General features: G+C 37.2%; 1 protein-coding gene and 1 non-coding gene across 2 annotated transcripts in view; both read left to right on the forward strand.

The window, feature by feature from the left end:
• The window catches only part of MTNR1B (melatonin receptor 1B), a 31,461-nt gene that overhangs the window by 5,880 nt on the left and 7,595 nt on the right, over nt 1-17,986 (forward strand). The gene's annotated exons all lie outside the window — the stretch shown is intronic.
• On the forward strand, nt 17,182-17,289 carry LOC122752084. The gene has a single exon (XR_006355885.1). It is a non-coding gene; the product is annotated as a U6 spliceosomal RNA (small nuclear RNA).

Below are 17,986 nucleotides of genomic sequence, written 5' to 3' on the forward strand. Positions count from 1 at the left end.
CCCTCCTCCCTCCCAAAGACAGCTAGCAATTTGATATAGGTTATACATTAAAATCATGCTAAACATATTTCCACATTAGTCATATTGTAAGAGAAGAATCTGAACAAAAGGTTAAAAAAATGCAAGAAAGAATAAACAAGAACAATAACAAAAAAGCAACAACAAAACTGAAAATGGTACACTTCGATCCAGCATTGTTTCTTCATTCTGGGCACAGGAACGATGCCAGCAAAGAGATAGAAGGAAGGAAATAAGCATTTACTAAGTACCTATTATGTATCGGCACTGTGCTAAGCATTTTATATAATTATCTCATTTGATCCTCATAATGACTCTGGACAGTAGGTGCTGTTATTATCCCCCATCTTACAGATAAGGAAACTGAGGTAGAAGAGGCTAAATAACTTGCCAAGGGTGATAAAATTAGTCAATATTCAAAGCTGATTTTGAACTTGGGTTTTTCTGACTCCAGGCCCACCACTCTGCCTACCACACCACCTAGTTGCCTAGAGATGGGAAAGCAAGGCATTAGGTAAAGCAAAGAAATGGCTTGGACAATGCCAGTAAATTTGGCACTGCAGGCAGTGACACGGGCAGGGCCCAGACATAAGTAGAGTAGGAACAGAACCAAAGAGCAAATGATGTCCTTAGGGAAGGTTTTTGGATTTTTTTTTTTTTGATTAAATCTATGATTTTGTTGGTATGTAGAACTCCTGGAAAGGTAATTCCCTCTACCAATACGGATCAGCACTTGCTCTGTAAATGATAGTCTTGCAATGTTGCCTGAGGCACTGAGAAGTTAATGCCTTCATCAGGGTTATACAATGGGTATATTCAGGGCCTGCACTCAGCAGGTCCCCATTGAAGAAGAAAGGGAAAACTTGGAGGCTTGCTCAAAATTGTCAGCCATTTCCTCAGTCCCTTATCATCTTCAGTCTCCAGCTTTTCAGGACTACCTGCTTATTATAGATTAGTTTGTTCCCCAGTTCAGCCTCTGAGGCTGATATGGGCCTCTGGGGCGTACTAGACTTGTTCTGTGCTTACTCTGTCATTCCCCTCATGTACATAGTCCCTTCTTTTGAAGTTCATTATCATTCTGGAAGTATTTACCCATCATTTATCATTGTTTCAATTACTTTCTCTGGATAGGTCCCTTACTGTTTCCCCTGTGAGTAAATTGGACAGATTTCTTCACTTTCCTATTACAAAAATACACTTCAGTCATGACTTTTCCCTTCATGTCACAGTCATTTTGGGCACCTTTCTAAATGGAATCCTCCTTTGTGACAAAGTCAGTGAAGTAGAAACCTGATATGATGATTACATCTGGCAATGGGTAAAATATTTTTCTCTGGGGATCCCCCACCTTTCTACCATGAAGCAGAAAATATTTTTCATCATCTGTTCTCTTGGACATTTAATTTTAAAATTTTATTGATGTTATTTTCATGTATACATTATATATATTTATCATTTCACTCTTTCATTAGTTTTTCAAGTACTTAAAACTTAGCTTCCTGTTAGTAATATTTTCATTTACATTATTGTACTTGTATATGTTCTTTTAGTTCTGCTTATTTCATTCTGTATCCGTTAATACAAATCTAATGTTTTTGCTAATTCTTTGCATTCATAAATTATTACTATACAATATTAGATTATATTCATATGTCATAGTGTTTCTAACCATTAACGAATTGATGGGTACCCATTTTGCTTCCATTCTTCTGCTACCACAAAGAAGGATACACAGCCTATTTTGTTGTATATTGGAACTTTATTTCTGTCTTTGACTTCTTTGGGTAAATGTGCAGAAGTGAATAAAAAGGGCAAAGGATATTGAAAGTTTAGTCACTTTTCTTGTATAATTCCAAATTGATATCTAGAATGGTTAGACCAATTTACACCTCCACTGACAGGGTATAAATGTCTCTGTCTATACTCAGCCCTGTTAACATTTTCAGTTCACTTTTTATTGTCATTTTTGCCAATTTGCAGGGAGTGGGTTGAAATGCTAACATCATTCTAATTTTCATTTCTTGTTGCTTCTTGCTGTTTGGAGTGTGGTCAAATATCTATGTAATCAGTCAGTTTATATTACTCTATTTATGTAGATCTGTCCCTTTGCTACTTTTAAGTTTCTTGAAGGGAAAAGGAACTCAATCTTCTGCCTTTGTCATTTCTCACAGCATTTTAGAATACTGCTTAATCACTGGAAGTCAGTCTGTATAAAAAAGGTTGGATGTAAGGAAATATTTCCTAACAATTCCATGTTCTTTCAGGTTGTATTAGTTTTACCCCCACTTCAAATAGAATCTCCCTAATCATTTATTAGTGGTGCCATCAGCTATGCACAGAATAAAGGCCACACAACCTACCTCTTCTATTATCATTGGACCTTTCCATTCCTCTCTAGGGCAGAATTTGAGCTCCAGTTATAGCCCACCTAGACTATATATGCATGCCTATGTAGTGGAGATTCATTCTTGGTCAGGTACAGTTTGGTCTAGATGGCCTCTGATGTTCCTTCCAGTTGTTAGTTCCTGTGATTTTGTAGAGTTTAAACTATATTTGGATGCATATTTAGGAGACCTGGGTTCTTGTCCCTGCTCTGCCACTAATTAGTTGAGTGTCTCTGGGCAAGTTGCTTCTTACTCTCTGGATCTGAGTGTCCTCATATGGAAAAATATTAGTGAACCCCTGTCTCCTGAATTACTTTGTGTTTACTTAGCACATATTGTAAATGTGCTTTTTTGTATACATGCTATTCCCTTCCTCTCCCAAATCCCCCATAGAATGTAAACTCCTTGAATATCAGGACTATTTTTACTTTTATCTTTGTTTCCCAGGTGCTTAGCATAGTGACTGGTACATAGTAGGAACTTAGTAAATATTTGTTGAAATTGAGGGAGTTGGATTAGATAACAGTAAAAATAGTTGTTGTCACTCAGTCATTTTTAGTCATATTTGACTATTCATGACTCCATTTGGGGTTTTCTTGGCAAGGATCCTGGAGTGGTTTGCCATTTCCTTTTCTAGCTCATTTTACAGATGAAGAAACTGAAACAAACAGGGTTAAGTGACTTTACCAGGGTCATGTAGCTAGTAAGTATCTGAAGCCAGATTTGACCTCAGGAAGATGAGTCTTCCTGACTCTAGGCCTGACACTTTATCCCCTGAACTACCTATCTGCTGAGTTCCAATATCTAGGACCTTCAAGGTGACAATAGGACTATATCTAGGACCTTAAAGGAGACAAAGTGCTTTTCTCACAACTCTGTGTCTAAGTCCTAGGCCTGATTTGCTAAATGCTTATTAGAATTTCCTTCAGGATATGATGAAAGTACCTCAAACATAACATGTCCAAAAACAAAACTAATTCTCTTTCTCTCCAAACCAACTCAGTCTCTTTCTAAACTTTCCTATTTCTTTTGATACCACCAGTCTTCCAGCTACCCAGGTTCATAACCTTATTGTTATCTTTGACTACTCACTTTTACCTACCCAGTTGCCAAATCCTGTTGTTTCTACTTCTACAACATGTCTTATGTCCATCATTTTTTCTCCACTCAGATAATCACCACCCTAGTTCAAACCTTCTTCTTGCCTGGACTCTTGTAGTGGTTTTCTAAGTTATCTCACTTCCTCATGTCCCTCCACACTCCAATCTGCCTTCAAAATTTCCAAAGTGATTTTCTTTCTTTGTTGGGGCACATATTCTTTAATTCTTAATCAGTGACCCATACCCCAGTAAAACTGTCTTGGCAAAGGGGCTAAATCAGGTTGAGGGTAACCAACAGGCCACAAAGCCATTGGTGAGTTAAGGGGATGTCTACTGAAAGCATGTGAAGACTTCCCCCAGTGGAATGGTTGGATGAGAACAATTTATTTCAATGGCCATGAAGGCATTGTGAAATGCCTAGAGTTTGGTGGGGCATCAAAGGCAGCAAGGTTCCCCAATGCATCCTGGGCCATTGCTAGTCATATTGACTTTTGTGTTGCCACTGGACTTTGATGACTCTCGAAGAAAGAGTGAGGCTTATGACTTTGTGCAATTTTGCCTCCCTTAAGTCCAATTCATGAACAAATCAAGACATTACCTATGATGACACTGATTCTCTTAGAAAATGAAGGATGAACAATATATTATTCCCCAATAGTCTAACCAACCTCTCTTTCTTACAGTTAAAAGACATTTCATCTCCTTTCTCTATATCTGTGTTTATTGCCCCCAATTTCTGGAATTCCTTCCCTCCTTACCATAATCTCTCAGAATACCTAGTTCCCCTAAAGGATCAGCTCAAAAGTTAACTTGTATGGGAGATTTTTCTTTATCTTCCTAGTTACTAATGCCTTTCATTTCAAATACCTTGTATCTATTTTTTAAATTTCTATATATGTGTAAGGTATGGCACCATCTTATGTGGACATTTTATTTTCTGAAAGAGGTAAAATAAATATTCTTTTTGAGTGGAAAAACACAGCAAAAGTGTTTGAGGAGGGACATGGATAATTCTGAGAATACCTGAGGGAAAGTAGCCCCTCATAACCAGAGATACTTATTGATAGTAAAGATGGCTTCAGTGCATTATTTCCCAATGGTTAATTTATATGTCACCCTTTCTGGACTTTCATTTGGAGTCTTCCTGTTATAAATGCTGTTGAAAATTAAATATAGTTTTTATCTGCCTGTCTCCTACAAACGGAATTAATAAACAGATCAGAGAAATTAATCTCATAATATCTCCTACAACTTGTTTCCATACCTGTCCTCCAACTGTGAGATTTAAAATTGGATATTAGATCATAAATCTCCCCTACTTAACCTTTCCCTTAATTTATCTCCCAGACTAGTAAATGGAAGAAGCTTTTGGTTTTCTAGATAGACCTTTTTATTTATTGTTATGGTAGTCACAAGGTGATGTTGATTAGAAGGATAGGAAAGTAGAAACACAATACAAATCGTCTTAAGTCTAAGCTTAGTCTATATTCCTTATAAAAACTCACCAAACCGAAAAGGCCACCTTTGGAGAGAGACCGTCTGTGCCGTGCCGTCAGGAGTCCCGCCAAGCAGTCAAAAGCATCCTCTTCCGTCCTCTCCACCCCGGAAGTCAAGTGCCCCACAGGCAGTCTGACATGCGCAGCAGGCGGACTGTTCGTCTCCTCCCCAAAAGGGTGGTCCTTGAAAAACTGGCGTCTTTCAGTTATCCTAACCGACTGTTAAAAACTTTCATATTTTACCACACAACAAAGAACCAGATCAGAGAATATAAGTCTCCTACCAAAAACAGAACAGAGACCATGACTAAAAACCAGATCAGAGACCAACCAAAAAAACATAATACCAATTTAATTTTATCCCAAGAAGAAATATAACATGATCATGTTGGAGACTCCCCTCCTCAGAAAGGAGCTCAGAGGCTCCTTCTTTCTAAGGGTTTTTAAGGTTTCTTTGCTCACAGGTTACAGAATAACTTCATTAGCATGATACAAATCAACCCAAAGCAAAAGCAGTTTAACAATTTCAGTTATAACACATATGGAGGAAATACGGAAGCATCATCATAAGATTATAGGATTCCAAAAAGGAGTTTGGCAAGGATGAGGATGCCCAGATGTCCTCATAAGGTAGGGACTCACTATCCTGAGGGAAAGAAGTCACCAGGTAGGGACTTTTATCAGCTAGCTATCTGGGTTCAGCTTGGAATTCAGTTGAAGGGCAATTTGCTCCTATTAACCTAGGAGCTTTTGGATAATAAGGCATCTCTATAAAATTCAGGTGATACATACGTTCATATTAACAATGCCAAAGAACTATTTGGGGACTTGTGGGACAATTGTATGTGCCATACTTAACAGAAATAAGGATTTTTAGCTTTTTTCAACCTGAGATAGCCTGGGGTTATTACATATAAGGAAGTTTTGATTTGAGGGAAGGGGAACACTAGAAGCTTAGAAAGCAAGAAATCAACAATGGAAAGACAGAAAGCAGAAGCCAATGGAACTACAAACAAGCAGATGCAGAGAAGGAAGACAGTAAAAGAAGTTTCTTCAACGTGATGCTGCTAGAAGAGTCCAGCTGATTGGAAACAGACTTCAAAGTTGACACTGGGAAGTCTATCTGGAGAATGAAAAAGTGCTTCTGTTTGAGAAGAAAGGAGACTCTTTTGGAAGAAAGCTATGTGGGTTGAAGGGCTGTCTGGGTTTGTTTGCCTTGCTCTTTACAGCTTCAGAGAGGAGTAATTCCTCAGAATCTTGCCTACATTTCCCATTATTGCTCTCTCTGTTTTGAGAGTGAAAAAAAAACATTTCAAACATACATGAATAGCTTTTTAGAGCCCAATCTTAAGAGAATTGTTTTTCACTAAAAGAATGTAATACTGCTAACTAACAATCAGCTAAGGTAGCAGACCCAGGAAACTGTAAATTTGAGGTTTAAGGTTGCCATTTGCTAAATGAGTTTAGCACTGTTTCAGTGACTTGAGAATAGCAAATAAGTAGTTTTGTTCATCAGGAGAGTCCAGAAGAGGAGCTTTTCTGCCCAGAAGGTGACCCATGGAACTGACAATTCACTAAAGAGACCAAGTACATCAAGGCCAGAAGTCCAGAATTGTGATTTGCCCAGGCACATGGATTTTCTTACTCATGTACCTTACTTCTAGGTTCTGTAAGTTTGTCCTCCATAGACCATGCATTAATTGGTGGGAAAGTGTGGCCTGGGTTTATGGGTAGACTGTTATATTGTCATAGAATCACAGAATTAGAGAATTGGAAGGGATTTCAGCATCTGTCTGAAATACCCACTATAACATACCCAAGAAGAGATGGTGATTGAAGATTTCCAAGGAGGGGCAACCCCACCTTGTTATGATTATCAACAAATATTAAATGTTTCATGTTTAAGAATTAATGATGGGGGCAGCTAGATGGCACAGTGGATAGAGCACCGGCCCTGGAGTCAGGAGTACCTGAGTTCAAATCTGGCTTCAGACACTTAAACACTTACTAGCTATGTGACCCTGGGCAAGTCACTTAACCCCAACTGCCTCACTTAAAAAGAATAATTAATGGTGACTGCTAGGTTTATATCTCAAAGACATCCCCCCAAAGAGAAAAATACCTATTTATACCAAAAAAAAAAAACCCAACCTTATAGTAGCCTTTTTTTGTGGTGGTTAAGAATTGGAAATCAAAGGAATGCTCATCAATTGGGGAATGGTTAAACAAGCTGTGGTATGTGATTTTGATGAAATATTATTGTGCTATAAGAAATAACAAACAGGACAATTTCAGAAAGGCCTGGAAAGACTTGTATAAATTGATGTACAGTGAAGTGAGCAGAACGAGGAGAACATTGTTTGAATCTGGACTCAGACACTTGACACTTACTAGCTATGTGACCCTGGGCAAGTCACTTAACCCTCATTGCCCCACCAAAAAAAAAATACTAATATGTTAATGTTTTACATAATTGTACATGTATGACTTACATCTAATTGTTTGCCACCTCAGGGAGACGGGGGAGGGAGGTTGAGTTAGAATTTGGAATTTAAAACTTTACATTAAAATGGTTTTTTATTATTATTATTATTATTGCAGGGCTATAAGGGTTAAGTGACTTGCCCAGGGTCACACAGCTAGTAAGTGTCAAGTGTCTGAGGCCGGATTTGAATTCAGCTTAGGATCTGTGAACAGTAAATGAGTATCTTTTTCATGTAAGGGTTACCATTAGTACTGTGAATATGAATTGTAGCATTGTGGCTACCTTTTCTAGGCACTCCCAACCTGTCAAATTAGGAAGGGGAAGGGAGTGGTGAACAAATTAATCTCAGTTGAGGAATAGAAAAGAATTAGGGGCCCAATGTCACAACTGTGCTACATTTCACATTTGTTCATGTGAATCAACTGCTAGATTATAAACTCCTTGAAGGAAGGGACGATTTCATTGCTGTCTTTGCATCCCCCGTGCTTTGCACATTCTTGGAGGAGTCAGCAATTTGTAACATCTTTGGTGTGGTCAGTTCTTAGTATGAAATCTCCCTCCACTCATGCAGATTGGCAATTTTGTTGTAATTTATGATTTTGGAGGGTTGCCTAGGATGTTGAGAAAGATATGACTGTCCTGTGAATGCACAACTAATTAATATGTATCACACAGAAATTGAACCAAAGTCTTCTTTAGTACATAAACTTGCCCTCTATCCACTAAGTTGTTGTCTTATTCATAGTAAGATTTGAGGATGAATTGCTATTCTGCAATTTGTAATTCAGAAAGACAAAAATTTCCTTTTAGCCCCGAGAGTGATTTTGACTATGATCTTTAAGATTGCAAAAGAGGCGAGCTGAGCTTCAGCAGAAAAGACTAAAGAGGGCCTTCAGACCTTAATAGGCAACTTGGAGCACAACCCTCTGTCTAAAAATTAGGTTGTATATACCTTTGTTTTTTGTTTGTTTGTTTGTTTGGTGGGGCGATGAGGGTTAAGTGACTTGCCCAGGGTCACACAGTTAGTAAGTGTCAGGTGTCTGGATTTGAACTCAGGTCCTCCTGAATCCAGGGCCGGTGCTTTATCCACTGCTCCATCTAGCTGCCCCAGGTTGTATATACCTTTAAGGGACTGAAGGATATTTCCCTCTACACACACACTTCCCAAAGTTGCTCTTTACCCAATTTTCCCTCCCCAAACCTATCCAGTAACAGATACTGTAATATAGTCAGTGCTTACTTCTTTTACCTAAACATTTCCTGAATCTTGATTTTTTTGCCTGAAACACACAAAGAGTCCTGGGGCTAGCTAGAGATAAACATAAATTTAAATTAGGGCAGAGAGCCATATCTCTGTCTAAATATTAGAAGTTTTCCTAATTGGGAGCTCTATGATGTTGTGTTAAACCCCTAACTTTTTATCTGATGTAAATTTCATAAAGTAACTTAGGTGTGAACCATGTGGATGTGAGAGGCCATTATATTTCCCCTCACTCACAAGTGAGTCACTACCTTCTATATTTTACCATCCCTCATCATTGCATTAAAATTCTGCTCCAAGTTTTCAGAGGGCCAGATACCTCATGGCCTTTCCAAGCCTTCCTAGCCTTTGGGTGGTTGTTATCTGTTGGAGCTCAAATCCATTAGCCTTGGACTTCACTCCCTAATGTTCTCTAAGCTTTCCAGCTTCTCACTTCATCTGTGAATATCTTATTATCTTCTCTCCCAGCAAAAATTAACTAATTTTAAGTCCTATAATTATGTCTTTAGCTGGATAATCAGAAAAGCTTGTAATCCTCTTTAATTCTTCTTATGCAACACCCAGTAGACAAGGGTTATAAAGTCTTTGATGTTTCTTTCCTTTATTCTTAGACATCTGGGTCACTATTTAGACTTAATGCAGAAATATACCTATTCAGAAAAAAGTGGGTGCACTATTGGATCTTTTTGCTACTCTGAATGAATACTTGTTAAAGGTGTGAAAAAAATCAGATAAATGGAAGATGGTAAGGAAGTGATCCATAGATGATGCTTAAGCTTCTCACAACTTCAGGCTTACTCAGGCAACATGGCTAGAATGGAAAACAATAAACCTAGAGGTGGAGATTGGCCAATTTAGGTCATAAGGATTTGCAGGATTTACTGGATATCTGGATACAAGTCAACAACTTCCTTTACTGAGCCCAGAGTTTTTATATTCATGGAGATGACTCTACGCTTGAAAGAATCTGAATTTAAAATCTGGCTTTTCTATTTATGAACCGCATGACTTGGGCAAGACATTTACCCCATTTGGACCTTGATTTCCTCATATGTAAAGGGGGAGGTTTGGATGTGATGATCTCTCATTTTCCTTCTGGCTCTAAACCTGTAATCCATGATGAGCCTATGAACATCAAGGTAGACTTTTTGTGCAAAACTTAGTCTAGGTCATTGGAATTTAATTTCATTAACAGAAGTTGTGGTTTCCAGAAATTATTTCTGTGCTGTGTGAAATTGTGCATAATAATGTATTACAAAGGGGTTCATGGAGATGACCTTTGTTACTAAGGAAAAATTGCCAGCTAAGACATTCAGTTTGTTCCTAGATAAAGTAACAACTAACATTTAATAATACTTTAAGCTTGGCAAAGTACTTTACATACTTTATTTCACATGATCCTTGAAACCACCCTATGTTGTTGTTGTTGTTGTTGTCTAGCCATCCAGTCATGTCCAATTCTTTGTGATCCCATGAACCATAGTGTGCCAGGTCTTTCTATCCTCCATTATCTCCTGAAGTCTGTCCAAGTTCATATCCATTGTTTCTATGACACTATATCCATCTCATCCTCTGCAATCCCCTTTTTTCCTTTTGCCTTCAGTCTTTCCCAGCATCAGGGTCTTTTGCATTGAGTCTCATCTTCCCATTATGTGGCCAAAGTATTTAAGTTTCATCTTCTGTATTTGACCTTCCAATGAACAGCCTGAATTAATTTCTTCAAGTACTGACTGATTTAATTTCCTAGCTGTCCAAGGGACTTTCAAAAGTCTCCTCCAAGATCACAATTTGAAAGAATCAATGTTGTGGTGCTAAGCTTTCCTTATAGTCCAACTCTCACAACCATATGGAAAAGCCATAGATTTGACTATACAGACCTTTGTTGGCAAGGTACTGTCTCTTCTTTTTGATATTCTGTCCAGGTTTGCATAGTTTTTGTTCCAAGGAGCAATCATCTTTTAATTTCATGGCTACAGTTGCCATCTGCAGTGATCTTTGAGTCCAAGAATATAAAATCTGACACTGCTTCCATTTCTTCTTCCTCTATTTGCCAGGAAGTGATGGGACCAGTTGCCAAGATCTTAATTTTTTGATGTTAAGCTTCAAGCCAGATTTTGAATTCTCCACTTTTACTCTCATCAAGAGGCTTCTTAATTCCTCTTTACTTTTTGCCATTAAAATGGTATCATCTGCATATCTAGAATTTTTTATATTTCTCCTAGTAACCTTAATTCCAGCTTTTGATTATCTAGCCTGTCATTTTGCATGATATACTCTGCATATAAGTTAAATAAATACGGTGATGTCCTCCTTTTCCAGTGTTAAAAGAATCAGTTGTTCCATTTTTTGCTCTAACTATTGCTTCTTGGTCCAAATACAGGTTCTTCAGGAGACAAATAAGATGATGGGGTACTCTCATCTCTTTGAGCACTTGCCACATTTTGTTGTGATCCACACAAAAAACCTTTAGTGTAGTCAATGAAACAGAAGTAGATGTGTTTTTTTTCCTGGAATTCCCCTGCTTTCTCTATAACCCAGCAAGTGTTAACAAGTTAATCTCTAATTCCCCTACCTCTTAGAAAACCAGCCTGCTCTTCTGATAATTCTTAGTTTCTGAAGCCTAGCTTATAGAATCTTAAGCATAACCTTGCTGGTATGTGAAATGAGTGCAATTGTTCCATAATTTGAATCACCCTATGAGGTAGGTGTTATTATTGTGTTAATATTATAGATGAGTTACATGATGCTGACAGAGGTTAAATGACTTGCTCAATGACACATAATTAATAAATGTATGAGGTCAGATTTGAACAGAATCCAAATCCAGTGCTTTATCCACTATGCCAAGTTGCCCTTATGCTTAAATATTTGTTGTACTAATGCTTAACCCATCAAGAAGCTTTTGCTTTTATTGTGTAATAAATTAATATTTTAATTTAATAAACTAAAATTAAATTGAAATTAAATTGTATCATTTTGATTGATAAGCACTTATTTTTTCTTCCTTTTCATTACCCCCTCCCCTAAACAGGTAAATAAAACACTTGCAACAAAAGGGAGAAATGAATCAAAGCAATTACCAAAATGTGCAAAAATGTTTCTCATTTTGCTTATTTAATCCATCACCTCTCTGTTTGGAGGTGGGAAACATTCTTCATCATTGGTCCTATGGTATCATGGTTAATAATTGAGTTGATCATCATTCTTAAGTCTCAAAGTTTTTCATGTTATTAAGTGCTTACTATATGATGCAGGAGATAGAGCACTGAGCTTGGAATTAGCAAGACTCATCCTTATGAGTTAAAATCCAGCCTCAGACACTTACTAGCTGTATGACCCTGGGCAAGTCATTTAACCCTATTTGCCTCAGTTTCCTCATCTGTAAAATGAGCTGGTGAAGGAAATGGCAAACCATTCCATTATCTTTTCCAAGAAAACCTCAAATGGGGAGTTGCAAACAGTTGGACTTGACTGAAATAACTCAACAAAAAACAACATGATAGGCACAGTGATGATGATGATAATCATGAGATAAAATTATATATTTAGTGCTGGATCTGCCTTTAATAGTCCAACCCCTAATTTTGAGATGAAGAAACTTAGGCTTTGGCTGAATTGACAAAAGCCATAAAACTAATTAATAACTGGCAGACCCGAACTCCAACAAGAGTTTTCTGACTCCAAGTTCAGTACTCTTTATCACTCAATCTCAAAAAGTACAGAATGTAAGGAAATGGAGAATTTAATAGGCTAGTGGATTGGGATAAGAGTTACCAAGTCTTTTATCTTATTCCCTGGTCAATCAACAAGCATTTGTGTGCTCATTGGATTATCTGCCCAGAGAAATGTGCATTGGTAGTGGATTGAGAATGGGAGGGTGAAGTGGGAATACTTACAATGGAGATTTTTTTTAAATTGTTAAATCTCATGCATAGAGATAGAATAACAAAAGGCTGGTTTGAACTAGTGACAATTCCATATTATATACAATTTTGTTAATGAAGTATTTCCTGTTTGAGGTTCTTAGGCATCCTGATATAATGAATAGGGAAGAATGGTTTATAATGATCATATCAATTATTTTATGTTAATAGATGCTCTTAAAGTGCTTGAAGGAATTTTACTTGTTTAGACACATCTCTAATTTTCTTTATACTGGCTCTAACACATACGTGGTTGGGTGTATCTCTTTATCTAATGCTATCAGCTTTAGTCCCTACTGTGTGTGTTCTCACCACTGTCAACCACGAATAACTGAGTCTGAGTTCCACTTAATAATTAGCATGTTTGCTTTTACCAAAGGATATTTCCTTTGAAGATACAGCAAGAAAAGGACAAATATTTTCCCCCAGTCCCTGAGGAAAATTGACTCAGACTTAGCAAATTTCTACATAGTATTGGTTCCACCAAGTTCACATCCAAATGTGACATTGCTGCCAGATGTGTCTTTATCTCAACTACTGGCTCATCCTAGCTTGGCAAGTCCTGAAGGATGCTCTCTGGGTCATAAATTCTGGGCTGGCTAGAAAAAGCAGCATTACTTGACTTAGACCTTGGGTGACTTGTTTTCCTGACCTTTCAAAACCAACAAGATTATTACTCCCAACTTCTTCACTTAAAATGAAAAAGATTAATAATAATAATAATAACAACTAATATTTATGCAGCACTTACTATGTGCCAGGCATTATGCTAATCACTTCATAATTATCATTTCATTTGATCTTCACAATAACCCTGGGAGGTAAGTACTAGAATTATACCCATTTTACAGATGAAGAAACTAAGGCAGACATAGGTTAATTGACTTGTCCAGGGTCACACAGCTAGTAAGTATCTGGGGACAGATTTGCACTCAGGTCTACCCAACTCCAGGCCTAGAACTCAACACATTATACCACCTATTTGCCTCTGATTCAGGCAAAGAACTGAAGCCTTTATTCACAGGTTCATATATTGGCCTTGGTGGGGAGAGAGAAAGACAGACAGACAGACAGACTGAGGCCTCTACCTCAGCATTGCAGTGTCTCTCATTGGAGTCAATGAGAAAAAGAATTAATATCTATGATAGAGGCCTCATTTCTCAAATATATAGAGAATTTAGTCAAATGTGTAAAAATATAAATCATTCCCCAATTGATAATTGGTCCTAGGATATGAACAGGCAGTTTTCAGACAAAGAAATCAAAACTATCTATAATCATATGAAAAATTCTCTATATCACTATTGATCAGAGAAATGCAAATTAAAACAACTCTGAGGTATCACCTCACACCTATCAGAGTGGCAAATATAAAAAAAGCAGAAAATATTGGATATTGGAAGGGATGTGGGAAAGCTGGGATGCTAATTCACTGTTGGTAGAGTTGTGAAAAGATCTAACCATTCCGGAGAGCAATTTGGAATTATGCCCAAAGAGCTATAGAACAGTGCATACCCTTTTATTCATTAATACTGATGCTAGGTTTATATCCCAAAGACATCCCCAAAAAGAGAAAAAGACCTATTTGTACAAAAATATTTATACAGCTCTTTTTGTGGTGGTTAAGAATTGGACATCAAAGGAATGTCCATCAATTGGGGAATAGTTAAACAAACTGTGGTATATATGTGAAATGTTATTGTTTTATAAGAAATGACAAGCAGGATGACTTCAGAAAGGCCTGGAAAGACATATATAAAATGATGTATAGTGAAGTGAGCAGAACCAAGAGAACACCTTGCACAGAAATAGCAATATTGTTTGATGAAGAACTGTGAATGACTACTTTTCTCAAAAATACAATGATCCAAGACAATCCTTAATTGCTAAGAATCAGGAGAATGTTGTGTGCAGTGACAGCAATATTGTTTGATGAAGGACTGTGAATGACTTAACTATTCTAAGCAATACAATGAACCAAGACAATCCCAAAGGACTACTGATGAAACATACTATCCACCTCCAAAGAACTGATATTGATGGAACAGACTGAAGCATGTTATTTTTCACTTTTTCATTTTTCATTTTTTTCTTTCAATCAAGTTTTCTTGTACAAAATGACAAATATGGTAATACTTTGTATAATCATAAAAAGAATTAAAGCAAAAGCAGAGGACCAACCAAGAATACTGCCCAACGATGACTAATACCTTTTAAAGATGCTCCAGTTTGTGTTCTATAGCTAGTTAATTAAAGAGGCTACCCTATTTAGCAAATGAGAACCAGTTACAGATTATTTATACATGCTCTAAAGTCTCTCTAAGACACTTCCATCACACAGCAAAAGGCTCCTCATCTTTCCTTCCCTATACTCTGTGAAGGCTCATAAGACCTGGCCAGTTCCCTTTTATACATGCGTTTCCCATAAATACTTGCAGAGAAGAATTTTTTTCCTGCAAAATGCCTTAATTTAAATACTAATAACCATATTTTAATGTTGTTTATACTTGTATTGTTTATTTAAGTCTTATTTATATGTATAATTTTATTTTATATTATGTAAAAAGAATAGATATTTTCATCTCAATGTTATGGGGGAAAAAGAGACACCAAAAACTAAGCAGAAAATAACACAGATTCTACTTTAGTTTTTCCATCATCATAATAAAATTTAGCTCATTGCTTTCTACTTCTCAGGGTGCTTTCACATATATTACCTCATTTGTCATTTCTGTCTTTACAGTAACTCATTTGTAATTATATTTTAGATATTGTGTGCATGTGTGTTTTTTTTTTAAATTTTTTTTGTGTGTGGGGGCAATGGGGGTTAAGTGACTTGCCCAGGGTCACACAGCCAGTAGGTGTCAAGTGTCTGAGGCCGGATTCGAACTCAGGAACTCCTGAATCCAGGGCCGGTGCTTTATTCACTGCGCCACCTAGCCGCCGCTCCCCCGCCCCAGCCCCGCATGTGTGTTTGTACACATGTGTACAATGTGATGATGTAAACCTTGTGTTGGTGCTTCCTTTCTCTCCATTTGGTGTTTCCCTTCTCTCCATTTGCACATTTACCTCTCTTGTTCAGACACTTATCTCTTCTCTTCTGGGAAATTTTATTAGCTTTCTAAATGTTCTCCCTGCCTCAAGTCTCTCCCCCGATCTAGTCCAAGCACCACAAGATTTTCCTTAAACAGACTACATCTGATTACATCATCCCTCTCCTCAATAAACTCTAATGGTTCCCTATTACAGGTGTACTTTGGAGATACTGGGGATTCAGTTCCAGACCACTGCAATAAAACGAATCACAATAAAGCCTGTCATGAATTGTTTGGTTTCCCGGTGCATATAAGTTACACTAGACTATCAAGTATCCTGTCTAAAAAACCATCGTACCTACCTTAATTTACAAACAATTTATTGCTAACAATTTCTAACCGTCATCTGAGCCTTCAGTAAACTGCAATCTTTCTTGCTAGTGGAGGGTCTTGCCTTCATGACTGCTGACTGATCAGGGTAGTGGTTGCTGAAGATTGGGGTGGTTGTGGCAATTTCTTAAAATAAGACAACAATGAAGTTTGTAATATCAATTGACTTCCACTCTGTGAAAGATTTCTCTGCTGTTTGATTGCATTTTATCCACAGTCGAACTTTTTTCAAAATTAGAGCCAAGCCTCTCAAACCCTGCTGCTGCTTTATCAAGTAAGTTTATGGAATATTCTTCAATGTTGTTCTGTCTCAGGGAATAGGGAGGTCTGAGGAAAGGGAGAGAAATGGGGAATCGGTGCATCACTGAGAACATACGCATACCTGTTATATACATTATCACCATCTTATAGGGGCACAATCCATGGTGCCCCCAAACAATTCCAATAGTAACATCAAAGATCACTGATTACAGATCACCATAACATCTATTATAATAATAATGATGACTGTGATGACGGTGGTGGTGATGATTATGATGGTGATGCTGATGGTGGTGATGCTGGTGATAGGATGGTGTTGAGGGGGATGGTGATGCTGGTGATTGTGATCATGGTGATGATCATGATGGTGATGCCTGGCATGATGATGTCCAGCATGATGATCAACATGATCTATCTATCCTCCCAAATTGCTAAAGGCTTTGTTGGTGGTGATGATCCCTATCATGTTAATCCCCATCATGATGATCTCCCTGATCCATTCATCCTCTGAAATTGCTAAAGGCTTCTGATATATACAATATACCATCTATAATATAATTATGATGTATAATAAATATACTATAGCACAATATATGTTTTCTATTATAATATTTATAATTTATATTTATAACAATATTATTCTAATGTACATTTATAACATAATATAATAGTATATAATGGGTTTATCTAAATATTATATGTAACACATAAGCAATATGTGATATACATGTAATATATCTCTAAATATTATATTAATGATATATAAATATGTCATATATAGAATAATATATATTATATTCTCATTCTATAGATTAGAAAACAAGGCTCGTGCTCGCTTCAGGTGGCACATATACTAAAATTGGAACAATACAGAGAAGATTAGCATGGCCCCTGCGCAAGGATGACACAAAAATTCATGAAGCGTTCCATATTTTGGGGGCAACTAGGTGGTGCAGTGGATAGACCTGAGTTCAAATCCAGCCTCAGACACTTAACACTTACTAGCTGTGTGACCCTGGGCAGGTCACTTAATCCCAATTGCCTCACCAAAAAAAAAAAAGGAAGAAAACAAGGCACAAGAAAATAAAATGATTTGCTCAGAGCTTGTAAGTAGCTTACAACTAGTAAACTGCAGAGACTTGACTCAAACCTAAGGCTGACTCCAAGACCAGTATTGTTTCTAGACTATCTCATGCTGAATAATATAGGCTAATCAAAACCTGACCCAGTAGCCTAGTTCTCTTTTTCTGGGCCTTCCCAGTACTCACTCTAATACCCTCCAGTATTCTCTCATTTTATGAGTCACTGTTTTGTCATAGCTCTTACCTGGCTGGGTTTTCCCCGGAAAGTCCAGATACTTTCAGAGCCAGATGTTAAAAGACAAGATCTGGGGAAAAGTATATGGAGTAAGCTTGAGAGAGAGAAATAAGAGTCTGTCTTCCACTTTTCCCTTTTTTAGGCAGGTCCTTTTTCTTTGGTGGAGACCCTGAATAGGTCTTAAAGTTTCAGATTAGCTTGATCTTTGTATTGTGTTTTGTACCGGTCAATTTCCTAAAAATTGACATTTTTCAAATTATATCTAACTTTGACCAAGTTATGTTGACCAAGAAGATACTACTTGACATTTTTATTT

This window comes from Dromiciops gliroides, chromosome 3, assembly GCF_019393635.1.
Source record: "Dromiciops gliroides isolate mDroGli1 chromosome 3, mDroGli1.pri, whole genome shotgun sequence".
NCBI lineage: Eukaryota > Metazoa > Chordata > Mammalia > Microbiotheria > Microbiotheriidae > Dromiciops > Dromiciops gliroides.